Below are 26,558 nucleotides of genomic sequence, written 5' to 3' on the forward strand. Positions count from 1 at the left end.
CAACAATCAGCTCCTTGATTTTGGTGACGTTACATGTGAGGTTATTGTTGGTGCACCATTCGGCCAACTTTTCAATCTCCCTCCTGTATGCTGACTCATTGCCTCTTTCTATACAACCCACTACAGTGGTATTGCCAGCGAGGCACACAGTCGTAAATGTAAAGCAAGTAGAACAGGAGGCCAAATTACAGCCCTATAGTGCTCTCTGGTACTGATAGCGATTGTGGTCGGGATTTTCTTACCAATTCTCACTGATTGTAGTCTGTAGGTGAAGAAACCAAGGTTCAATTACACAGTGGGATGTTGAGTACAAGGTCATGGAGTTTGCTGATCAGTTTTAAGCAGATGATGGTGTTAAATAACAAAATGTAGTCAATGAAGAGCATCCTGATGTATGCATCTTTGCTGTATTCCAGGGCTTTGTGGAGAGCCAATGAGATGGCATTTGCAGTAAACCTGTTGCCATGATAGGAGAATTGGAATATATACACGTCGCTGTAAGTGCCACTGGTCGATAGTCATTTAGACAGGTTACCACACCCTTCTTGGGCATTGGTATGATTGAAACAGGTGGGCAGCACACCTTGCAGGAGTGAGATATTGAAGATATTCATTAATACATTTAAAATAATACATTGTGAATTAATTTCTCAAAATGTTTTGCCAGTTACTTGCACCTTTCATGCACAGTAATAATTTCTGAGAATGTCTAAGTGTATTGCCCAAGATTCTGGCACTGCTCACAAGCTGTTGAGAGACTTCATAACTTCATGCTGACCAATGCATCTATTTGAACAGGTCAGAGTTGCAAAATAAATTATAATACACGGCATGAACTGGGTTCTTGGAATTGATCAACTGCAGAACATAAAATATTATATATTTCTGTGGTTTGTCTCAAAATTTTGATAATTATCAAGAAGATGCTTGCATTTATACAGCGGCCTTCTACTATTCTGAGCATCGCAAAGTACTTTTTCCTCAATGAAATAACTTTGAAGCCAAGTCAAAATGGTTTATATAAGAAATGTGACACCAATTAATCTACAACAAACATTAATAAACAAACGTGATAATGACAAGCTTACTTTGCTATAAAGTGCACTTTTTTTTTTAAATGGTGCACACAACTTTTTATTCAATTTGATGTACCATCAATAATTCACAAAAGGCTGATTAATGAAATAATCACTTTTAATAGCTAAAGACTGGAAAACTATCAAACAACCATCCACCCTCTTGACCGATCAAAGCAAAAGGGTGGCAAGCAAGGGGCTATGGGTAGAATCTGTCTCGGGGTGAGAAAAAAATGTGAAGAAACTGTACGTATATACAAATTTACAGATTAAGTCTATCCAGGAGTCTGTTGCAGTGAGCAGCATGATAAAGGTTTTTTTTGGTGGGGGGGAGCTGCCGTAACATCATGATCAGGTTGAAAGGATGGCCTGTTAACAGATTGCCAAGGGGTGGTAACAGGTGGGGGTGTAAGGAGTGTGATGCTAATACATCATTGGCAGGAATAGTAGCCTGGGGTGGTCAGCTGCAGATCCGGGGACCTCGAAGGTTGAAGTTGAGCAGAGTGTCTGTGGAAAGTCAGTAGTGGCAGGGGCAGATCCCTACAGTGCCAGGTCTCGAATCAACACCATGTCCTCACGCCTGTCAGGGAATGCAACATAGGCATGCTGGGGGTTTGCATGGAGGAGGCAGATCCTCTCAACCAGTTGGTCAGTCTGAGAATGATTGACATGCTTGCAGAGCAGGACAGGTCTTGGTGAGGTAAGCCAGGCGTGCAGCTTAGTCCCTGAAGCAGACTTCAGAGGGAAGGCAAACATTCATTCATGAGGCGTACTGTAGGTGGCCATACATAAAAGTGACCGAAAAGAGTGAAGTGGATCTGCGAGGACTTCATGACAATGGGAAATGTGGAGACCCCGTGACCTCAGTGCCAGGAGGATGGTCTTCCAGACTGTAGAATTTTCCCTTTCCATTTGCCCATCACCCCAGGATTGTAGCTGGTGGTCCTGCTCGTGGCAACGCCTCTGGCCAACAGGTACTGCCATAGCTCATTGTTCTTGAATGATGTACCCCCGGTCAATGTGGATGAAGCCAGGGTACCCAAAGAGCGTGAAGATACTACAGAGAGCCTTGATAACAGTGGCCATGGTAATGTCAGGGCATGGGATGGCGAAGGGGGAAAACGGGAATATTTATAAATAACAGTAAGGAAATAGACATTCTGGTTGGAGGAGGGGATCCTTGAAGTAGATGCTGAGATGCTGGAAGGGGCACTTTGCCTTGATGCAACGCGCCTTGCCTGACAGTTTGTCTTGCCTGACAGACCTGACAGTTTCTAGTCATTATCCGAATCTCTTTGACAAAGTAAGGTAGATTCTGAGATTTGACAAAATGGAAAAACTTGGTAACTCTGGGAAGACAGAGGATATTGTGAAGAGTCTGCGGTTTTGTCTATTGAAGACTAGAACAGGTTCCACGAAATAGGGCATCCGAGGGATCATTCAGTTTGCCAGGTCTGTAGAGGCTATCATAGTTGCAGGTACACAGTATACCTCAAATGCAGTATAATGGCAGTCCTCTGGATGGATTAGGAGCTCGTGATACACTGACTTCGTTGATCGCAGAGAATACCTGATATTGCGCAATCTAGTTGACCATATTGGATATGCAGGGAAGGATTTACGCATCGAGCTGTGTATCCCGGCTGTAGTCTGGCTGTAGTCCATGACCATCCTATTCTTTTCCTCGTTCTTGACCACAAAAACCTGGGCTCTCCCAGGACTATTGCTAACCTTGATGATGCCCTCGTTCAATAACCACTGGACCTCTGACTTGATAAACGTCCTGTGAACAGCACAGCATCGTCTACCTCTGGTGGCTACCGGCTTGCAATCAGGGGTGAGGTTGATGAACAATGTGGTGGGGGGGGACAGAGGAGGAAGGGGTCAAACTTGAGGGTCGAAAGGCCACAAGTTCCCTACGGGTGGCCATCCGAGAACTGTTCATCGCAGATGGTGGGGGGTGCCTGTAAAATTGCAATGTAACCTTCTACAGTTGGAACTGGAAGTCCAGTCCCAGTAACAAGGGGACACAGAACCAAGGCATGACGAGTAGTCTAAAATTTTCGTACACTACACTTTCAAAAGTTAGGGTCACTAAGCAGGACCCATGGATGGCTGCGGAGTAGAATTTGGATGTGAGAAATATCCAGTGTTTTGCAAGCCATACTTTAAACGACAGACATTTAGCAGTATCGAGGTGGATAAAATTTTGTGTACTCCCGCTCTCGAATAAACATTTGATAATGTGCTCATTTACCTGGATGTCCATCATGGGGAATTCATGCAGTGCCTCCTGATTCAGTGAGATGGATACCAGTATGGATTCAGTGTCTGAGACTGTTGGGTGCTCCCGCACCTGAAATGGTTGCCCTCGGCCCCAAGATGGCCAGCCTTGATCCCTCGTGACATCATAAGCCAGGGAAGATGGTGCCGATTCCATTGCTCGTAGCAAATGTCCTCACTTGGTGCTACTGGATCTCGCAGGCTGTTTAGATTGGCAGACTTTGGCGTAATACCCCTTTTTCCGGCACCAGGAGTACACTGCATCCTTGACAGGGCAGCATTTCCTTGGATGTGTGGTCTGCCTGCAAAAGTAGCAACTGGAGAGATTGCCAACGACGGTGGCCAAGGTCAGGTCATAAAGGTCAGCGTATGGGACCAATCACTTGTGGGGTGGGATGATGCCCTGTCCCAGGATAGCGGCTCACGAAGCGACCAAGTGGAGAGTAGTCGTTGGAGCTCTGGCGCGTCACCTCCAGCATTTCTGTAAGCATGACTACCCTCGTCAAATAGAGTACCTTTTGCTCCAGTAATCACTAGCCTATGTACCCAGAGCAGAGGCCGGCAATGTAGGCATCTCTTATGAGGTTCTTAGCATAGTGGGTGGCAGACAGGGGCTTACAGTCACAGGCTCGGCACAGGATCCAGAGGGCCTGCAGGAACTCAGCTCTAGTCTCACCAGGGCATTGTTTTTTTGGTGGCCAGAAGCCTGGAATAGACCTCGTTAACCTTCCAGCGATACTGGGCCTCGAGGATCTCCATCACTGCCTGGTATGGATTGGTGTCACTTATCAAGGGAAAAAATCTGGGGCCCAACCCACAATAGGAGAGTCTCAGCCAATTTACCCATGGCTGCTGCCAAAAGGTTTGAAGCATTGTAGTCACAGCTCAAAGGTGTTTGGGATGTCCGGAGATCAATGTTAAGTTTCTTTGTTCCATACTCCTTTGAACATTTTTAGCTATTAAAATTGATGTACCATCAATAATTCTCAATAGGCAGAGTAGTGAAACAATCAGGCTTTTAATAGCCAAAGACTGGAACACTATCAAACCATCCACCTCCTTGACTGATCAGAGCTAAAGTGAAAGGGTTGTATGCAAGAGGCTATGGGTAGGATCGATCCCAGGAGGTGTGTTCAGTCGGTAGCAGCCAATCACAGTATAACAATGGTTTACCACAGAATTCTTCCCCAGCAAAGATCAATTCTGCCAACAGGGCATTTCTGGTCTTAATTGTTGAATTAAAACCTGGCTGAAGTAAACCATCAGTGGATTGTTCCCCAATCTCTTTCAAATGTCTAGTCAATCACTAATACCAAGAATGCATCAAATACAATCTCTCCTGCCAAAAATCTCAACTCCTTGGAATTTGCCCAGAGGCTTCCATTCCCTTTGTGAAGTAAATGATGTTGAGTCATTGCAAATGAAATGTTGGGATTTTAACTGCAATACTCTTGGTAATAACATAGTTTATACACAACAGAACATTAGATTTAAGTCACTCAATCATATCAAAGTGTAATGAGGTGTAAAATTTGGAACCAATCTATTTATTTATTTATTTAAAAATTTAAACACAATAAATGCTAGTGTCCCCTTCATGCATTGAATTGTATTGCTTATTATCACATGTACAGAGATACAATTAAAAAAACATTTTGTGCCCTATCCAGGCAATTGAACAAATAAATGAACAAAAGTACAGGGTGTAGTGCTACAATAAATCAAATAGTTCAGTGCATTTTACAAAAAGAAAAGCATGATGTATGGAAAAATAGTTAACATCTGTGCACACATCTCATCTTTTTCCAGTGCAAACTCCATTTAACAGTCTGATCATAGCAGGAAGAAAGTCCTCAACCTATGATTTCAAGCATGTCAAGTTTTTTTTTCTACCTGTATCTTCTACCTGACAGAAGTGGTGGGGGGGGAGGGGGGGGGGAAGAAAAGTGTGACTGGGGCGAGATGAGTCCTTTAATATGTTGGCAACTTTCTCAAGACAGCTGAAGTCGGCAGAGGGGGAAGTTGGTAATCATAATGGCTTGAGCTGGGTTCACATCTCTATGACGTTGATTCTGAAGTATTGCTATTAAATACAGGTATTGAATAGCTTCCAAAATGGACCTGTGCTACCTGTTATCAGGTGCACCACACTCATCAACAGATTAAAAATTTAACATTAGTTGACATTTCAATGTCATTTTTAAATACATGATTAGCTCCTTGCCAATAAATTCATACCTGTAAATATAAATTTATTTTAAAAAAATGTATAACAAATCCATCACATTAAGATTAGTCATTCAAAGAATTGATATACGGCAGATTGCAACCCAGCAGATGAGAAAAACAACTGTCTATATTGGAAAAATTGCTCAAGTTATACTCACTCTACACATGACCGACTCTCAAAAACCACTAGTCTCAAGTGCATGCACAGAGAAATTTCCCCAAACTATGGAAAATATCACCTCTACTAACACTATCTGATTAAACATGCTCAAAGAGAAACAATTTACTTCCTGCTTTGTTGAAGGCAAGTTACACCAAAGAAAAGCAATCCAGTCTGAACTGGTTTTTGGCTTGAAATAAACAATTTAAGGCTGGTTTGAGTAGCATTTTTGACTCATTCTCCACCAAGCAGCATTGGACTGGAATATAGCAGGATTTGTTTCTTATTCTTATGCGAAGAGATCATTTAACAATGTGAATATTATAGTAACTTTTTAAAAATCCTGTGCTGTTTTTTGGTAGGGCGTATCAATTTTGAGTAAACTCAGTTGATCCTGCAATATCACAATACTGGGAAAATCATGCCTTTTACAAGTTATTGGGAGAATACCTAGAACTACTATATATTTAAAATGAAAAAAAAATCACTGACCCAAACAGATATTTGGTTTTTACTCAATAAATTGGATGGAAGCCACTGGCAGATGGAACCAGATGCTAATCACAAAATCTCTTCAGCCTAATTCCCAGTGGAATACTGCACCTGGGTACACATGAGAAAGTATATGCTTTCAGGTCATGCAAATACTGGTAGTACTCAAAGGAAAAATCCTCCCATCAACTTTATAAAGGACTGACATGCCTTGTAAAACCAGACTAAAATGAGTACAACATACAGAACAATGTACCTCAAATCTGAACATAACAAGAACAGTTCAGACCAACCTATCAGTCCTTTAGTATAGGGCATAACTAGCCAACTGAATAGCTAGAAAAACAAAAAATAAAAACTGAAGTGTTGGAAATACTTAACAGATCAATCAAGTTCTGCAGAAACTGAAAGCCAGCTTATACTTTAGATCACTGACACTTTGTCACAGCATTGGTGAATGATCATCTACCTAAAATATTTCTCTCTCCAGATATTATCCAAACTGTTAAGTACTTACAGTAATTTCTGTTTTTATTTCAGAATTTACAACACCTACAATGTTTCAATTTTCAACCAAGGAAAACAAAGCTTGTCAATCATGGAGAGAGCAGACATTGCAATCCAAAATCCCATCTGACCAGCATGCCCTATAGCTGCTGTGAAGACCATAAGATATCAGGTGGTGCTTCATATGGCTGGCCCACTTGAACATTTGTTTTAGCCAAAATCTAACCCTAAATTTTGGATACGAGATTAAATCTATTTACACACATTCTGGACCATCAATAAGTTTTCTCTTGCTCTGCGTACTTTGCAATTAAAGGTCAGATTTAAATTTGAGCACTTTAATCTTCTTGCACCAAAGTTAATTGTGTAGATCTTATTTTTAGCATTTTATTGACTGCAAATTCCCAGATAGCTAGTCTCAGGAATGGGAGGAAGGTGGGTTAGGGTGGAGGGGGGAGGCAAAAATCCCTTCAGAGCAAAATAAAAATCTGCTGCACATGGTTACTTAGCATTCAATCGGTCGATAGAAAACACACCAAGATGCTGGAGGAACTCAGCTGGTCTTTAAGCATCAAGAGGAGACCAAGATTATATCGCTGACGTTTCGGGCCTGAGCCCTTCTTCAAGAAATAAGCAGAATGAGCGAAAAAACAGGAAATCTCAGAACTCAGACAGTGCTGGTTGGGGGAGGAATCCCGACCAACTGAAGGTATTAATTGGATAGGATAAAGGGAGAGGTGAGAATTGATTATATCTGTGCGAAAGCAGACAGGGAAAGGGAGAGCAACAGGGCTGGAGAAAGCCAATAGGGAAGAAGAAGTGAAACAAAAGCCAGAGAAGTTGATATAAATGCCATCCAGTTGAAGGATGCCCAGTTGCAAGATGAGGTGTTGTTCCTCCAATTTGCATGTCAGCAAGGAAATGGATGGGGAATTGAAATGGGTGGTCAGTACCATTGGTCAGTAATCCATACTATTGTGGCAGTCAGTCGAGGTGCTCAACAATGCAAACTCCCAGTAGGCACTCTGTCTCTCTAACGTAGAATGTTGGAATCTAGGGGCTAAAATATCACGGAATAGAGGACGATGTAACAATTTTTATATTTACTTCATGGTTAAGGGAAAAGTATAAGGTAATTAAGTGGCAATCACAGCATGGAGCAAAGTTGGCTGAGTCCAGTAGGGGTAGAATTGTCTGCTTCCAAAATACAAGGGAGAGGAAATGGATGAAACAATTTAGGAGGAATGCTCAACTGAAGGAGGTGTTGAGTAGTGCAGGAGACACAGGTCAGACCAGAACAAAGAGTATCCTGTAAGAAACAAAGGGAATGGAAAGCCAGTCTAGGAAGAAGATTAGGCATGAGGAGGTGTTAAGGAGAACAGAAGACAGTGGCCAAACAGGAACAGAACGATGATTGGAAATATCTGGGGTAGGAATTGATTTCTGGTCAAAACAATAGGATGGTCTGATCTTGAGGATTTAAGATAAGAGGTCTACACCCGAGATAAACTGTAGAATAGGAAATTGCTGGTGATATACTTTATGTAAAAATCTAGCAAAGGAAGCCAACTTTTGTTCTGTATGGTAATTTGGATCTATATAAACTGAGCAGACTGGACAATAGGGGTCAGTCTTGGGGAATAGCTCACTGTGCAGGTGACCTATGAACTAATGACTGACCCAGAGCTCTGTTAAGTTTTATTCTTGTGCTGTATAATAAACTGATTGTTGAACCGAATACCTTCTCCTATCACTTCATTCAACAAGCACGCTGGACTCAGACAACACATAAACTAAATTAAGGGTAAGGTAAAGCCAGAGTCCGACAAGAGGTCCACCATGGCATCTATCCAAGATCCACAAACCCAATTGACTTGGCAGACCACTCATGTCCGCATGCTCCTGCACCACCGATACGGTCTCTACTTACCTCGACTCAGTTTTATCTCCCTGGCCTAGTCCCTCCCAATTATATTCAGGTCACTTCTCACACCCTCCTCTTCATGTTTGCAATGAGCATCTAATCCCTATACACCTCCATTCCCCATACTGAAGGCCATAAAGTCCTTTTTTTCTTTCTGGACAATAGAGCCAACCAGTCCCCCTCCACCACCACAGCTGTCAGAACTTGTCCACGCCCTCAATAATTTCTCCTTTGACTCATCCCACTTTCTCCAAGTCAAAGGGGCAGGCATGGGTACCCATATGGGCCCCAGCTATGCCTGCCTATGTTGGGTACATGCAGCAATCCATGCTACAAGCCTACACAGGCAAGGCCCCTCAACTCTTCCTTCGCTACATTGATGACTAATTTGGTGTTGCCGCATGCACCCACGATGAGCTCAATAATTTCATTCACTTTGCTGCCAACTTCCACTCTGACCTCAAATTCACTTGGTCCATCTCTAGCAACATTAACCTCTCCCTATATTATATCCTTTTGTTGGTCTGGATTCCTCCCCCAGCCAGCACTGTCTGTATTATGAGAGTTCCTGATTTTTGCTCATTCTGCTTATTCTTTACAGAAGGGCTCAGGCCCAAAAAGCCAGCAATATATCTTTATCTCCTATGGATGCTGAAAGACCGGCCAAGTTCCTTCAGCATTTTGGTGTGTTTTTACTACAATCAGACTTTCATCTGCAGACTTTCATGTTTTACTTCAATCTGTGGATGTTGCAGAACAAAGATAAATTCTGCAGCAATGTCAGTTTGTTCCTACACCTCGGATGGGGATGAAGGCATGGTGTATTGCACAATAATGCAAGGAAATCTTCATACAAGCATCATTCTTACTATGGTTTTTTTTTCACTTCCACTGCTTATTTACTATTATGTTACTCAACACAGTTTCATGAGATTTAAGAAAATCCCCATTTCTTATTCTGCAACCTCACGCACGTCGATGATGGATTGCTTGTATGCAAAGTGTATTCCCTGTATCACTGACTGTGTGATGGGAGAAATCGAGAAAATGGGAATGAAATACAGGGTCGCTCTCAGAATAGCAAAGGATCCACGATTTGAGCGACTGCCCTGCACGCACAAAGGAACATATGCTGATTACTGTCTAGTGAACAGAGTCACGCAGCATAAATTTTATATTGTTGCAACTGTGGACAGAGATCTCAAGAGGAGGATCCGTAAAATTCCAGGTGTTCCTATTATGTACATCTCTCAACACAGGTATAACATAGAACGAATGCCAGATGACTATGGTGCTCCAAGATTTTGAAAAGGCAGGAATATTCTAGTTGCATCGAAAGATGTCTGTATTTTCATAAAGAATTGTTTTTGTTTCATATTAAACCAGGTTGCTGTTTTAAAATGTTTTCCTTTCCTCTCCTTCCAAAATCCTCCTCTCTTGAATGATTCTGTGGGTTATGCAAGTTGCATTATGTGCAATGCTCCTCAAGTCCAAAAGATGAAATTGGGGCTAAGCACTAGTTCAATTCTTACTATGGTTGACAGAGTAGATGGAGAGATGCAGATTCATTGGATAGGATGTCTAGAACCAGGGATCAGAGTCAAAATAATAGATTAGACATTCAGGACTGAGACAAGATTAAATTTTTTCACTAAGTGGGCAATGAATCTCAGGAATACTCTATCCAAATGCACTATAGAGGCCGAGTATAGTCAAGGCTGAAATAGATTATTTTTGCTAATCTGACTCTCCTCTCTAGTTAGGGAATATTACCCAAGAGGCCAATGACAAAAACACTGTTTCATCAGGTTGTACTTGCACAATCAGATGGAAAGTTCTATGCAATTATCATTGAATCTGAGCCAAGCCCACAATGCTGACAAAGCCATCTAATCTTTATGAACGTTGCAGCCAAGAATGCACCTCCAAGCACTCTCCACCTGAGCCTAACATTTCAATAAGAGGGACAGGATTTATGACTTCATCTGCTCCGCCTTAACCCGGGGATGTAAAATCTATTGTAGCGGTACACCAACAGTCTGCAAGATCAGCTAAATCAGTAGTCACTGGTATATTAAAAAAAAATCAATGAGAAAATCTAAAAGACTTAACATGAAAAAGAACCCAGGGCACTCTATGGGGGTACACCAAAACAATAACAAAATTAAACCATTGTGGGAAGTTAATATGCAACGCAGAGCATGGAGAAAATACTGGTTGTAAAGAAGTGTTAAATTTGGAGGGAAACAGAGAGGTTCAGATAGCACTCCTGCTTGAGCTTACAGCACTGAACTTGCAACATAGGGCAACTCTACTGCCAATGGCAATACAAGGATTATAGAAAGTTAATGTTTATGGAAGGAAGTGCATGACAGGATGCAGATTGTGAGGAAGACAGTGGGTAACAATGATGTCAAAAGTTAAAAACTTAGAATGTAACAGAATTAAATTCCGTTTTCTGCCCATTTCTTGCTATTCCAATTGAAGGGTTTGGCTCAAAATATTGGATGCTGCCTGACCCTCCAACATTTTGAGTGTTATGTTAGAATTTAATGTATTGTTGCTCAGAAAGCAAGTCCAAGAGAGTGAGAATGGAGAGGTCACTGTACAAATTCATGCAATGCTGAACATGGGCAACAGAATTCTCAGATTGTGAAACTTGGCAAGTGTAAAGGTTCCATTATTCTCACAAAATACTACATTTAGAATGTAACATACACAAAATTCTTTAACTTCGTCCATCACAGGAAAGACAGAGTCGCCACCTTGTCCAGCATGCCTCACAGAAATGAAGCCCCAGCAAGGAACAAACTTGCAACCCCTGGTTTACAAGGACAGTGCTCTAACCATTGAGCTATCAGAGCATCAAAAATGTTCCATAATTTGAATTTACAGCTGACAGAGGTACAATTAAGGATGAGGCCCTTCTGCTGCTCTTTCTTCACTCTAGATTTCAGCATCTGCAGCTCTTGTATTTCTCTTGGTGAGTCTGATTCAATACCAGTTCAGATCCTTCTTCTTTGGCTTGGCTTCGCGGACGAAGATTTATGGAGGGGGTAAAAGTCCACGTCAGCTGCAGGCTCGTTTGTGGCTGACAAGTCCGATGCGGGACAGGCAGACACGGTTACAGCGGTTGCAGGGGAAAATTGGTTGGTTGGGGTTGGGTTTTTCCTCCTTTGCCTTTTGTCAGTGAGGTGGGCTCTGCGGCCTTCTTCAAAGGAGGTTGCTGCCCGCCAAACTGTGAGGCGCCAAGATGCACGGTTTGAGGCGATATCAGCCCACTGGTGGTGGTCAATGTGGCAGGCACCAAGAGATTTCTTTAGGCAGTCCTTGTACCTTTTCTTTGGTGCACCACTGTCACGGTGGCCAGTGGAGAGCTCGCCATATAACACGATCTTGGGAAGGCGATGGTACTCCATTCTGGAGATGTGACCCACCCAGCGCAGCTGGATCTTCAGCAGCGTGGACTCGATGCTGTCGACCTCTGCCATCTCGAGTACTTCGACGTTAGGGATGAAAGCGCTCCAATGGATGTTGAGGATGGAGCGGAGACAACGCTGGTGGAAGCGTTCTAGGAGCCGTAGGTGATGCCGGTAGAGGACCCATGATTCGGAGCCGAACAGGAGTGTGGGTATGACAATGGCTCTGTTTATGCTTATCTTTGTGAGGTTTTTCAGTTGGTTGTTTTTCCAGACTCTTTTGTGTAGTCTTCCAAAGGCGCTATTTGCCTTGGCGAGTCTGTTGTCTATCTCATTGTCGATCCTTGCATCTGATGAAATGGTGCAGCCGAGATAGGTAAACTGGTTGACCGTTTTGAGTTTTGTGTGCCCGATGGAGATGTGGGGGGGCTGGTAGTCATGGTGGGGAGCTGGCTGATGGAGGACCTCAGTTTTCTTCAGGCTGACTTCCAGGCCAAACATTTTGGCAGTTTCCGCAAAGCAGGACGTCAAGCGCTGAAGAGCTGGCTCTGAATGGGCAACTAAAGCGGCATCGTCTGCAAAGAGTAGTTCACGGACAAGTTTCTCTTGTGTCTTGGTGTGAGCTTGCAGGCGCCTCAGATTGAAGAGACTGCCATCCGTGCGGTACCGGATGTAAACAGCGTCTTCATTGTTGGGGTCTTTCATGGCTTGGTTCAGCATCATGCTGAAGTAGATTGAAAAGAGGGTTGGTGCGAGAACGCAGCCTTGCTTCACTCCATTGTTAATGGAGAAGGGTTCAGAGAGCTCATTGCTGTATCTGACCCGACCTTGTTGGTTTTCGTGCAGTTGGATAATCATGTTGAGGAACTTTGGGGGACATCCGATGCGCTCTAGTATTTGCCAAAGCCCTTTCCTGCTCACGGTGTCGAAGGCTTTGGTGAGGTCAACAAAGGTGTTGTAGAGTCCTTTGTTTTGTTCTCTGCACTTTTCTTGGAGCTGTCTGAGGGCAAAGACCATGTCAGTAGTTCCTGTTTGCGCGAAAGCCGCACTGTGATTCTGGGAGTATATTCTCGGCGACACTAGGTATTATTCTATTTAGTAGAATCCTAGCGAAGATTTTGCCTGCAATGGAGAGCAGCGTGATTCCCCTGTAGTTTGAGCAGTCTGATTTCTCGCCTTTGTTTTTGTACAGGGTGATGATGGTGGCATCACGAAGATCCTGAGGCAGTTTTCCTTGGTCCCAACAAAGCTTGAAAAACTCATGCAGTTTGGCATGCAGAGTTTTGCCGCCAGCCTTCCAGACCTCTGGGGGGATTCCATCCATACCTGCTGCTTTGCCACTTTTCAGTTGTTCGATTGCCTTATATGTCTCATCCAGGGTGAGGACCTCATCCAGCTCTAGCCTTAGGGGCTGTTGAGGGAGCTGGAGCAGGGCGGAATCTTGGACTGAGCAGTTGGCACTGAAAAGAGATTGGAAGTGTTCTGACCATCGGTTGAGGATGGAGATCCTTCATACCCATGGTAATCAACAAATAAAAAAAAAACATTGTAATTATATTGTTGAAAAATACAGTATGTTTAAATTTATAATATGACAACTTGTCCTACATTTTTCCAAGAAGAATTACAAATGTGAGGAAAGAAAAACAAGATGTACTCTCTTGGCATCTTTTGATAGAAACAAGTGTGTCAACATCAAGTGCTCATCCGTCAGGTTATATGGCCAGTCCAGTGTGTTTAGTGATATGGTTAGATTACCATTGTGGAGGAGGAAGGTCAAAATAACTGAATTCAACACTATCAGTCTTAGAATTGTTTCAGTACTGAGCAATCAATACCTTTGTGATAAGTGTACCACCATCCCATCCCACTTGGACAGTGGGCAAGGTATTTACATACCCTGATGTCTGCCCTTGTGTAAGAGTTTAGAAAGTTACTTTCTGATTATTGTAGGAGTTTAGAAACAGTTACTATTTTAATGGAACTTAGAAACAATTATAGAAGGTAGAAAAAGCAAGGAAATAGCTAAAATGTTCTTTGTGTAAAATGGCGCATGAAAAAGTAGAGACAAGATAACAGAGGAATTTAAGCAGATATAGAAATATGCACCTACACACAAAGGGCTTGTTTAATAGGGGAGGTGGGGAAAGGAGGTGTCAGTACGGGATAGGAGAAAGTCGGAGTCAGTCAAGAGTCAGGCGAATAGGGAAAAGTGCCAAACCAATCCAAGGATAAATGTAAGAAAAATGTAAGGGCAGGTGATTTGAAAAATGTTTAAAAACAAAGAAGCTTCCCGCCCTCGGTGTACTTTCCCGAGGTAGGGGGAGAGTACCCAACCTTGCAATGTTGTAAATGTAAATAAATGTTCTTTGTTCTCAACTTTTGTCTCGAGCATATTTTGTGAACATGAAGGCACTTCTCACACTTGGATAGTGTAAATTGTGCTATTCAATCTCTTAAAGAACTAAAAGGAGTTTCCCAATATCCTACAGTGATCTTTCAACGACTGGCACAGTGAGAGAAAAAAAATCCAGTCTGTTTATCTGATTGTCTGTGACAATTGGCTTAGTTTCTTGAAGTGAAGAAATGTGAAATGCTTTGGACATCCTGAAGCTATTACTTTTGAGAAACAAAAAAAAAGCAGGCTTGGTGGTTATAAAACACAATCTTGATTTAGCTAGCATGGGTTTTGACAACGATCATTTTTTTAAATATGCTAATGTTTCAGGATCAGACAGCAGTGGTATGTATCAGCCTATAACAACTGTTGACATTAAGTTTTAAACAAGAAAGTTTACAGATCTTGGGATTGAGTGCAATGCACAAACGTGCTGGAGAAATTCATTAAGTCACGGAATATCCACAGAAAATTAAGGATAACCACAATTTCAGCCCAAATCTATAGGTTACCCAATTTTTGCTGCGTATCACATCATCTAGGACGCAATACCTGAGCACTAGCTGGGAAAGTACTGAAATTCCCATCACCCTGTGATCCATAATGTAACATCACTAAATTATTAGCCAATGTGTCGTGTGTGTGTGTGTGTGTGGTGGGGGGGGGGGGGGGGGGGGAAATCAATCTTTTCCGTGAGTAATAGCTGCTAGGATTTACAAAAAAATCATTAATTTCGAGATCAACAACTTAAACGTCTATTTGGTAAACTTTTGCGAAATGGTCCTGCATATTCGTAAAAATAAAACGCCCAATGAAATGTCTTAATGTTATTTTTCTGCTTCTTCAAAACTCGGGACCAAGCACCAATCCCGCTATCAGGAATTAGATACCATTTTAATTCAAGCTCTGCAAAGAAGTGTGACTTAAGGCCCATCCCTGCACTGTTTGATTTTCCAGTACACTTTAGTCCAGATTTTTTTAACAGGAATTTACAGCAAACCTAAGTCTGCTCAGGGGCCACACCGAAATCAGTTGGGAAACGAGCCCATCAGAGGATAACAGGAAGGGCTTGTTCTTTCCGACTTTATTTCCAAGGCAGAATTAACAAAGAGACCCAGACTCACCAGCTACTCGTGTCCATCAGAGAGAGCAGCACACGGCGAGGGGGGGTGGTTTACGGCAGTAATCCTCTTCTCAATGCCCTGCTCATCGGGCACCGACACATCTCAGTTGCTGGTTTGCCCAGTTTGATCATTGAACAGAAATGCCCCCAACTTCTCGCCACATCCACCTGAATTGCAGACCCTCACGCTCCTGCATCCAAGTTCCTCACAGACGAGCCCAATCGATTCCGGCAATTTGTGGAGGGGCGACCAGGCCCCTTAATCGCACACAGAATGTTCGATGACGTGCCCCAAAGCCAGAGGGATTCCCTCATGGATAAGATGATGTCGCTTTCGGTTTCACTGGCGACTGATAAATGTCACGCCACTTATTGTGGGGGGAAGAGAGAAAAAGGAGGTAGACAAAGCGGGGGAAGAAAAAGGAGGTAGACAAAGGGGGGGAAGAAAAAGGAGGTAGACAAAGGGGGGGGAAGAAAAAGGAGGTAGACAAAGGGGGAAGAAAAAGGAGGTAGACAAAGGGGGAAGAAAAAGGAGGTAGACAAAGGGGAGGGAAGAAAAAGGAGGTAGACAAAGGGGGGGGGAAGAAAAAGGAGGTAGACAAAGGGGGAAGAAAAAGGAGGTAGACAAAGGGGAGGGAAGAAAAAGGAGGTAGACAAAGGGGGAAGAAAAAGGAGGTAGACAAAGGGGGAAGAAAAAGGAGGTAGACAAAGGGGAGGGAAGAAAAAGGAGGTAGACAAAGGGGGAAGAAAAAGGAGGTAGACAAAGGGGGGGAAGAAAAAGGAGGTAGACAAAGCGGGGGAAGAAAAAGGAGGTAGACAAAGGGGGGGAAGAAAAAGGAGGTAGACAAAGGGGGGGGAAGAAAAAGGAGGTAGACAAAGGGGGAAGAAAAAGGAGGTAGACAAAGGGGGAAGAAAAAGGAGGTAGACAAAGGGGAGGGAAGAAAAAGGAGGTAGACAAAGGGGGGGGAAGAAAAAGGAGGTAGACAAAGGGGGAAGAAAAAGGAGGTAGACAAAGGGGAGGGAAGAAAAAGGAGGTAGACAAAGGGGGAAGAAAAAGGAGGTAGACAAAGGGGGAAGAAAAAGGAGGTAGACAAAGGGGAGGGAAGAAAAAGGAGGTAGACAAAGGGGGAAGAAAAAGAAGGTAGACAAAGGGGGAAGAAAAGGGAGGTAGACAAAGGGGGGGAAGAAAAAGGAGGTAGACAAAGGGGGGGGAAGAAAAAGGAGGTAGACAAAGGGGGGGGAAGAAAAAGGAGGTAGACAAAGGGGGGGGGAAGAAAAAGTAGGTAGAAAAAGGGGGGAAGTAAAAGGAGGTAGACAAAGGGGGGGAAGAAAAAGGAGGTAGACAAAGGGGGAAGAAAAAGGAGGTAGACAAAGGGGGGGGGAAGAAAAAGGAGGGAAGTAAAAGGAGGTAGACAAAGGGGGGGAAGAAAAAGGAGGTAGACAAAGGGGGAAGAAAAAGGAGGTAGACAAAGGGGGAAGAAAAAGGAGGTAGACAAAGGGGGGGAAGAAAAAGGAGGTAGACAAAGGGGGGAAGAAAAAGGAGGTAGACAAAGGGGGGGAAGAAAAAGGAGGTAGACAAAGGGGGGGGAAGAAAAAGGAGGTAGACAAAGGGTGGGAAGAAAAAGGAGGTAGACAAAGGGGGAAGAAAAAGGAGGTAGACAAAGGGGGGGGAAGAAAAAGGAGGTAGACAAAGGGGGAAGAAAAAGGAGGTAGACAAAGGGGGAAGAAAAAGGAGGTAGACAAAGGGGGGGAAGAAAAAGGAGGTAGACAAAGGAGGGGGAAGAAAAAGGAGGTAGACAAAGGGGGGGAAGAAAAAGGAGGTAGACAAAGGGGGGGGGGGAAGAAAAAGTAGGTAGAAAAAGGGGGGAAGTAAAAGGAGGTAGACAAAGGGGGGGAAGAAAAAGGAGGTAGACAAAGGGGGAAGAAAAAGGAGGTAGACAAAGGGGGGAAGAAAAAGGAGGTAGACAAAGGGGGGGAAGAAAAAGGAGGTAGACAAAGGGGGAAGAAAAAGGAGGTAGACAAAGGGGGGGAAGAAAAAGGAGGTAGACAAAGGGGGGGAAGAAAAAGGAGGTAGACAAAGGGGGAAGAAAAAGGAGGTAGACAAAGGGGGGGAAGAAAAAGGAGGTAGACAAAGGGGGAAGAAAAGGGAGATAGACAAAGGGGGAAGAAAAAGGAGGTAGACAAGGGGGGGATGAAAAAGGAGGTAGACAAAGGGGGGAAGAAAAAGGTGGTAGACAAAGGGGGGGAAGAAAAAGGAGGTAGACAAAGGGGGGGAAGAAAAAGGAGGTAGACAAAGGGGGGGAAGAAAAAGGAGGTAGACAAAGGGTGGGAAGAAAAAGGAGGTAGACAAAGGGGGAAGAAAAAGGAGGTAGACAAAGGGGGGGGGAAGAAAAAGGAGGTAGACAAAGGGGGAAGAAAAAGGAGGTAGACAAAGGGGGAAGAAAAAGGAGGTAGACAAAGGGGGGGGGAAGAAAAAGGAGGTAGACAAAGGGGGAAGAAAAGGGAGGTAGACAAAGGGGGGGGGAAGAAAAAGGAGGTAGACAAAGGGGGGGGAGGAAAAAGGAGGTAGACAAAGGGGGGAAGAAAAAGGAGGTAGAAAAAGGGGGGAAGTAAAAGGAGGTAGACAAAGGGGGGGAAGAAAAAGGAGGTAGACAAAGGGGGAAGAAAAAGGAGGTAGACAAAGGGGGGAAGAAAAAGGAGGTAGACAAAGGGGGGAAGAAAAAGGAGGTAGACAAGGGGGGGGGAAGAAAAAGGAGGTAGACAAAGGGGGAAGAAAAAGGAGGTAGACAAAGGGGGAAGAAAAAGGAGGTAGACAAAGGGGGGGAAGAAAAGGGAGGTAGACAAAGGGGGGGAAGAAAAAGGAGGTAGATAAAGGGGGAAGAAAAGGGAGGTAGACAAAGGGGGGGGAAGAAAAAGGAGGTAGACAAAGGGGGGGGAAGAAAAAGGAGGTAGACAAAGGGGGGGGGAAGAAAAAGTAGGTAGACAAAGGGGGGAAGTAAAAGGAGGTAGACAAAGGGGGGGAAGAAAAAGGAGGTAGACAAAGGGGGAAGAAAAAGGAGGTAGACAAAGGGGGGAAGAAAAAGGAGGTAGACAAAGGGGGGAAGAAAAAGAAGGTAGACAAGGGGGGTGTAAGAAAAAGGAGGTAGACAAAGGGGGGGAAGAAAAAGGAGGTAGACAAAGGGGGGAAGAAAAAGGAGGTAGACAAAGGGGTGGAAGAAAAAGGAGGTAGACAAAGGGGGAAGAAAAAGGAGGTAGACAAAGGGGGGGAAGAAAAAGGAGGTAGACAAAGGGGGAAGAAAAAGGAGGTAGACAAAGGGGTGGAAGAAAAAGGAGGTAGACAAAGGGGGGGAAGAAAAAGGTGGTAGACAAAGGGGGGGAAGAAAAAGGAGGTAGACAAAGGGGGGGAAGAAAAAGAAGGTAGACAAAGGGGGCGGGGTAAGAAAAAGGAGGAAGACAAAGGGGGGGGAAGAAAAAGCAGGTAGACAAAAGGGGGGAAGAAAAAGGAGGTAGACAAAGGGGGGAAGAAAAAGAAGGTAGACAAGGGGGGTGTAAGAAAAAGGAGGTAGACAAAGGGGGGGAAGAAAAAGGAGGTAGACAAAAGGGGCGAGTAAAAAGGAGGTAGACAAAGGGGGGGTAATAAAAAGGAGGTAGACAAAGGGGGGAAGAAAAAGGAGGTAGACAAAGGGGGAAGAAAAAGGAGGTAGACAAAGGGGGAAGAAAAAGGAAGTAGACAAAGGGGGAAGAAAAAGGAGGTAGACAAAGGGGGAAGAAAAAGGAAGTAGACAAAGGGGGAAGAAAAAGGAGGTAGACAAAGGGGGAAGAAAAAGGAGGTAGACAAAGGGGCGAGTAAAAGGAGGTAGACAAAGGGGGGGTAAGAAAAAGGAGGTAGACAAAGGGGGGGAAGAAAAAGAAGGTAGACAAAGGGGGGGAAGAAAAAGAAGGTAGACAAAGGGGGGGGTAAGAAAAAGGAGGTAGACAAAGGGGGGAAGAAAAAGGAGGTAGACAAAAGGGGCGAGTAAAAGGAGGTAGACAAAGGGGGGGGTAAGAAAAAGGAGGTAGACAAAGGGGGGAAGAAAAAGGAGGTAGACAAAGGGGGAAGAAAAAGGAGGTAGACAAAGGGGGGGGAAGAAAAAGGAGGTAGACAAAGGGGGGGGAAGAAAAAGGAGGTAGACAAAGGGGGGAAGAAAAAGGAGGTAGACAAAGGGGGGGAAGAAAAAGGAGGTAGTCAAAGGGGGGGAAGAAAAAGGAGGTAGACAAAGGGGGGGAAGAAAAAGGAGGTAGACAAAGGGGGGGAAGAAAAAGGAGGTAGACAAAGGGGGTGTAAGAAAAAGGAGGTAGACAAAGGGGGGGAAGAAAAAGGAGGTAGACAAAAGGGGCGAGTAAAAGGAGGTAGACAAAGGTGGGGTAAGAAAAAGGAGGTAGACAAAGGGGGGAAGAAAAAGGAGGTAGACAAAGGGGGAAGAAAAAGGAGGTAGACAAAGGGGGGGAAGAAAAAGGAGGTAGACAAAGGGGGGAAGAAAAAGGAGGTAGACAAAGGGGGGAAGAAAAAGGAGGTAGACAAAGGGGGGGAAGAAAAAGGAGGTAGACAAAGGGGGGGAAGAAAAAGGAGGTAGACAAAGGGGGGGAAGAAAAAGGAGGTAGACAAAGGGGGGGAAGAAAAAGGAGGTAGACAAAGGGGGGGAAGAAAAAGGAGGTAGACAAAGGGGGTGTAAGAAAAAGGAGGTAGACAAAGGGGGGGAAGAAAAAGGAGGTAGACAAAAGGGGCGAGTAAAAGGAGGTAGACAAAGGTGGGGTAAGAAAAAGGAGGTAGACAAAGGGGGGAAGAAAAAGGAGGTAGACAAAGGGGGAAGAAAAAGGAGGTAGACAAAGGGGGGGAAGAAAAAGGAGGTAGACAAAGGGGGGAAGAAAAAGGAGGTAGACAAAGGGGGGGAAGAAAAAGGAGGTAGACAAAGGGGGGGAAGAAAAAGGAGGTAGACAAAGGGGGGGAAGAAAAAGGAGGTAGACAAAGGGGGGGAAGAAAAAGGAGGTAGACAAAGGGGGGGAAGAAAAAGGAGGTAGACAAAGGGGGGTGTAAGAAAAAGGAGGTAGACAAAGGGGGGGAAGAAAAAGGAGGTAGACAAAAGGGGCGAGTAAAAGGAGGTAGACAAAGGTGGGGTAAGAAAAAGGAGGTAGACAAAGGGGGGAAGAAAAAGGAGGTAGACAAAGGGGGGTGGGGGAGAAAAAGAAAGTAGACAAAGGGCTTGATGTTTGTAATCAGGAAAATGCTTGAAGAAACCATTAAGGAAGAAATAGACACCTGAACAAAAATTATTCCATCAGACAAACCACACCATGGATTCAAGAAGGGTAGGTCATTTAATAAATTCATTCTAGTTTTTTTTTGAGGATATAATGAGGACAGTGGGTAGAGAGGAATGTGAGTTCTACTAAAACACAGAAATGCCAGAGGAGTCCCAGCATCCATGGGAAATAAAGATATATAATCGACGGTTCAGTCCTGAGCCCTTTGGATTTTTAAATTTAGACATACAAGGCAGTAACAGGCCGTTTCGGCCCATGCTGCCCAATTGACCTACAACCCCGGTATGTTTTGAACAGTAGGAAGAAACTGGAGCAACCAGAGAAAAACCCACACAGACATGGGGAGAGCGTACAAATTCCTGACAGACAGCGCAGGATTTGAACCCCGGTTCTCATCTCTGGCACTGTAACAGCATTGTGCCATTTGCTATGCTAATTGTGCCACCCTTCTTCAAGGTATACCTGAATTTCCCAAAGGCATTTGATAAGGTGCCACAAATAAAGACCTGCATAAGACTTGGGAGTAATGTATTACCACAGATAGAGGTTTGGTTAACTAAAAGACAGAACTGAGATAAATGAGTATTTGTCTGTGTGGTGATACACCACTAGCCTACTGCAGGGGTCGATCTCAGGAGGACAGACCACACCTGGCTGGATGTCAATCAGCCGAACTGAATAGACCTAACTCCACCCGGCTGGCTGTCAATCAACCGCCCGGGATATAATCCTGAGCCGGTCCCTCCCGAGCCAGTCACTCGCGAGCCACCAGTACAGCTACCACTCCAGCAGAGACTTTTAACTGAATAAAGCCTGTTGTACAGTCTTTCTCAAGTTTTGTGTCTGTTTACTGCTACAGCAGTGCATCAAAATCTGGTTGGCAAACGATAGTGAGTGGAGTGTCAAAAGTAAAACACAAAAGTCTGCAGACACAGTAATTGAAGTAAAAACATGATGTTGGAGAAACTCAGCAGATCAAACAGTGTCCTTTATATAGCAAAGATAAAAATACATGACCAACATTTTGGGCTTGAGCCCTTCATCAAGATATGGAAAATGTCAGTAGGTGTCACAGGGATTCTTTGATTCTTTGATTGATTGATTTTTGTGTGTGTGAGAAACATGGGAAATTGGCCTGCATTTAACACAGATTTTTATCTGGGCTGATGGCATCAATTATGGATACTTCCTGTCCATGTAACAAAAGCAGTGATGTTTATAAGCCCAGGGTGCAAGCCTGATGGTGTCAGTCTTGCACTAAACTCCACAGCATGTACATTAGCTTCCCTGCACAGTGATTCCACAACGTGTACACTGACGTCTATAGTAGCTCAGTATAGAATACTTTGCTACATTGGTGAACTTGTGAGCTTGGGCATGCACTACAGGTGACCCTGTAGTGGCTGGCCATTGATGTTTATTGGTCAATACAGGGGCTGACATCAGTGTGCTTCCCCCTTTGGGGCATGACACACGTAACGGAAAACCCGAGCCAGCATTGAAAGCTGCAAACTGCAGTATTATCCAGACATTTGGCGTGCATAGGATCCTGCTTCAGTTTGGCGATACTAAGTTCACATGGATGTTCATATTGGCTACGGTCGCACAACCACTACTGGGAACTGATTTTCTCAGAGCTCATGGCCTGCTGGTTGATCTGGAGGAATGAAGGCCTGTTCATACAAACACTTCCCAGATCTTCACTCCTAGGTGAGGCCAAGCAGCCAGCCTCCCATTTAGACTCGGTTACTCTCTTGGAGAATGAATTCGCCAGGTTGTTGGCAGAATTACCTGCAATAATTACACTGCAATTCACGTCAGCAATGCCGAAACATATAATCATATAACCATTTACGGAGCGGAAACAGGCCATGTTGGCCTTTCGAGTCCGCACCGTTTCACTGATTTTGTGCGCCCTCTTCAGGCATTGGTATGGGGTGCTTCACCCCATACCAACCGGAGGACCTCTGCTGCATGCCCAAGCTCACAGGGTCCCTCCAGATAAACTTTGTCTGGCCAAAGAGGAGTTTGAAAGGATGGAGGACATGGATATTGCACAATGGTCCGATAGCTCTACTCCACATGATACCCAAGGCCGCAAGTGGATGGAGACCTTGTGGTGATTACCACAGGTTGAACAAGGATATCGCAGTACTGGATTTACAGAACTTCACGTCCATCCTGCAAGGAGCTCGTATCTTTTCCAAGGTGGACCTTGTCTGGAGTATCATCACATCCTGGTCTACCCTGATGACATTCTAAAAATGGCTATTATTACACCCTTTGGCTTTTTTGAATTTGGAAGGATGCCTTTTGGGCTCAAGAATGCCCCGCTCTCTCCCCACAGCCTCATGTTGGTCCCCACACTGATCCTACTGCTCCACTCTCTCCTGACAGCACTGTATCAGTCCCTGCTAGCTTTCTGACTGAATTAAAAGAAGTGATTAACCAAGGAGGCTACAAAGAATTCACCTTAGAGGAATTATCAAAGTTTATTGTAAAATTCAACAATATTTGCAATGACCATATTTAACGTATCACAAGAAAATAAATAACAAGTCACACTATTGCACCATTGTAACTTCGAAAAATCAGAAGTTGGGGAACACCCATATGTGTGTGTATAATATATCACATACATATACATATGAAATATTTGTGTGTGTACATATACAAATATATGTACATAAATAAATATATACACACACACACACACACACACACACACACACATGCACGTGCACCAATAAATAAATAGATAGATAAATATGTATATACTGTATCTAGGTTTGCTGATGACACTAAATTAAATGGAAAAGTAAATTGGATGAGGACACTGAGTCTGCAGAGAGATACAGATAGCTTAAGTGAATGAACAGGGTCTGGCAGATGGAGTACCATGTCATCCACTTTGGAAAAAAAATAGTGGGCCAGTTTCCTATTTAAATTATGAAAGAAAACAGCATGCTTTTGTGCAAAGAGACTTGGGAGCTTTTGTGCATGAATCATGAAAATTTGGTTTGCAGGGGCAAGAGGGCAAATGTAATGTTGGCCATGTATCTATAGGGGTTGAATTTAAGAGCAAGTAAATTCTGCTGAAAATGTACACTGTACTGTTGAGGCCACAACTGGAGTACTGTATGCAGTTCTAGCTTTGGGGGCAATAGAGAGTTGGTTCATTAGGTTGTTTCTGGAGATGAGGGGTGATTCTATGATGTCACCTAGAATTGTACTACTGGAATTTTGAAGAATGCAAGGGGATCTAATTTATTTTCATAATTTGATAAGATAGAAGCAGGTAAATTGTTTTCACTGATAGGTGAGACCATATTAGAGAACAGCCTCTTGATTTGGGGGAGTAGATTTAAGACCCAGATGAGAAAGAATTGCTTTTCCAAGATAGTCGTAAATGTGCAGAATTCTCTGTGCAAGGAAACACTTGATACTGCCTCATGAGTTAATCACCAATGGTGAAGTAAACATTTGGGCTCCTTGGCTATGCTGAAGTGCCCCACTTGAATCTGGCTTTCTTCACGCTGTCTCCCATTATTGGGGTCACTTGGCCCTGGTGGAGTCAGACCCAACTGGCCTAACCTTTCGAGACCTGATGGAGTCGGATCCATCCGGCCCGATCTTTCACAGCCTAAAGAGGTTGGACCTGATTGGCCCGACCTTTTAAGTTCTATTGAGGTAAGGTCCCGCCAGCCCAGCCTTCTGAGGCCTGACAGAGTCGTGGTCAGTCCCGACCGACTAGTCCACTCACCACACAACGCAGTTAGACCCAACTTATCTGGCTGTTCTCCGCCCAGCGGGACTGGACGTAGTCTACCCAACCATTCACTGCCTGACAAGAATGGACCACGTCTTCCCGACTTTTCGCCATCCAAAGAAACTGAACCCAGTCTGTTCAACTGGTCACCACCCAATGAGACTGAACTCGACCAGCCGCAACCACATTACTCCATCCCTCAATGTTAGAGATGAGCTAGGTGATGGAGTAAACATGCAGGCATCTCAGTTAAGCTAAGGAATTTTACCCGCTTCCACTCTGCCCCGGAACTACCTTTTTTGGCATGACAATGATTGACTCTGCCGACTTCACTGGTTCATCCTTCAATGCTCCCTTGAGACCAGGTACACCTTTCTCGGACTGATAAACCCAGCCACAAATACTGACGCCAAATCACCAACCCGCAAGCTCCCCACCAAGCCATTGATGAAATCTCTTCTTTAAAATTGGTACCATTGTTGGTGATGCACCATCAATAATCACAAAAGACTGAAGTTGTGAAACTAATAGGCTTTTATTAACTATAGATTGGAACAGCCATTGATTGATCAAAGCAGAATGAATAAAGGACTATGGGTCTCGGGAGCCCTGTTCAGACAGCAACAGCTAATCATAGCATAACAATGGTTAACCACATGAATCATAATATCATCCCAACTAAAATGGCTCTGATCAATGCCAGATCCTTATCAAACAAGACTTTTATCATCAATTACTTTTTCACTACTCAATATTTGGACTTCCTACTATTAACAGAAACCTGGTTGAGCACTGGTGAGATTGCTCCAATTACATGAGGTTTTTTCACAAAACTGTGGCTTTCTTAGTATGCCTGGTTGTGGTGGGGGTTTAGCTGTTGTGTTTAAAAAGCATTTAAAGTGCTGTTCATTGAATTCTGGTTATTTCTCCACCTTCGAAGTCCAACTAATTAAATATTTTATCACTCTATTTGCAGACTTCCTTTCAAACACTATGCCAATCTTGAATCGAGTTCTGATACTTGATGACTTCAATATCCATGTGCGTTGTCCAACTAAGCCCTTGTAAGTGATTTTATGCATTTAGTTGAGTCTTTTAACTTAGAATTGCTCTCAACTGGATGCACTCATCAACCTAGTTCTAATTATCTGATTTATCAAATAGCAACCTGGTATTAATTGATACTGTGTGTCAGACCATAACAAATCTTGTCTTCCTACATTACTCCTGTTACATTAACTCATGGACTGCTAATAAGTTCTCAGATGCCCTTATAGCAGCTCCAAATACTTCCACTATTGAAGCATCCCCTCCCCACCTCAACATTGAGGAACTTACTTCCCTATTTAATACCACCTGTTCTTCTATCCTGAATGCTGTAGCCCCACAAAGTGAAAAAACCTAAGCTTAAGACTGTGCCTTGGCTTAATAATACCACCAAAGCCCTGAGGAGGGAGTGCAGGATAGCAGAACGAAAGTGGAAGTGGAATAAACTACAAATGTCTCTTATTTTGAAAAATAACCTAAACATATACCAGGAAGCAGTAAAAGCTGAAAGAACAAAATATTTTGCTAACAGAATTGCCAACAACTCCCATAATCCCAAGGTCTTGTTCAGTACCATCAATACCCAATACCAACTCTGATGCGTCTCTTACCAAATGAGAAGAATTTTAAAAATTATTCATAAAGTTGAGAGCATCAGGAAAAACATTCCCCCTCCCCACCTGAAACCTAACTGTACCACAGTTCTGTTCATCTAACCTGGAATGTTTTAGCCCCATCGCACTACCCACTCTTAGAAAGATTGTGTCCTCCATGAAACCTACAACCTGCCCCCTCAATATTATCCTGAAAGATGTTTTCAACTTAGCTGG

General features: G+C 43.8%; 1 protein-coding gene and 1 pseudogene across 2 annotated transcripts in view; one reads left to right on the forward strand and one right to left on the reverse strand.

Moving 5' to 3' along the window:
* atp10d (ATPase phospholipid transporting 10D) overlaps nucleotides 1-16,028 on the reverse strand; it is a 199,630-nt gene extending 183,602 nt beyond the window's left edge. The window contains exon 1 of one of the 2 annotated variants that reach the window (XM_069924729.1): nucleotides 15,613-16,028. The gene's annotated coding sequence lies outside the window, so the exon portion shown is untranslated. Of the gene's footprint in view, nucleotides 1-5,746; nucleotides 12,399-15,612 lie in introns of those variants that run through there. The other variant, XM_069924731.1, reaches the window with a different exon arrangement.
* On the forward strand, nucleotides 9,628-10,072 carry LOC138757446 (rRNA-processing protein FCF1 homolog pseudogene; annotated as a pseudogene).
* Nucleotides 16,029-26,558: the final 10,530 nt, after the last annotated feature.

This window comes from Narcine bancroftii, chromosome 3, assembly GCF_036971445.1.
Source record: "Narcine bancroftii isolate sNarBan1 chromosome 3, sNarBan1.hap1, whole genome shotgun sequence".
NCBI classification, from domain to species: domain Eukaryota; kingdom Metazoa; phylum Chordata; class Chondrichthyes; order Torpediniformes; family Narcinidae; genus Narcine; species Narcine bancroftii.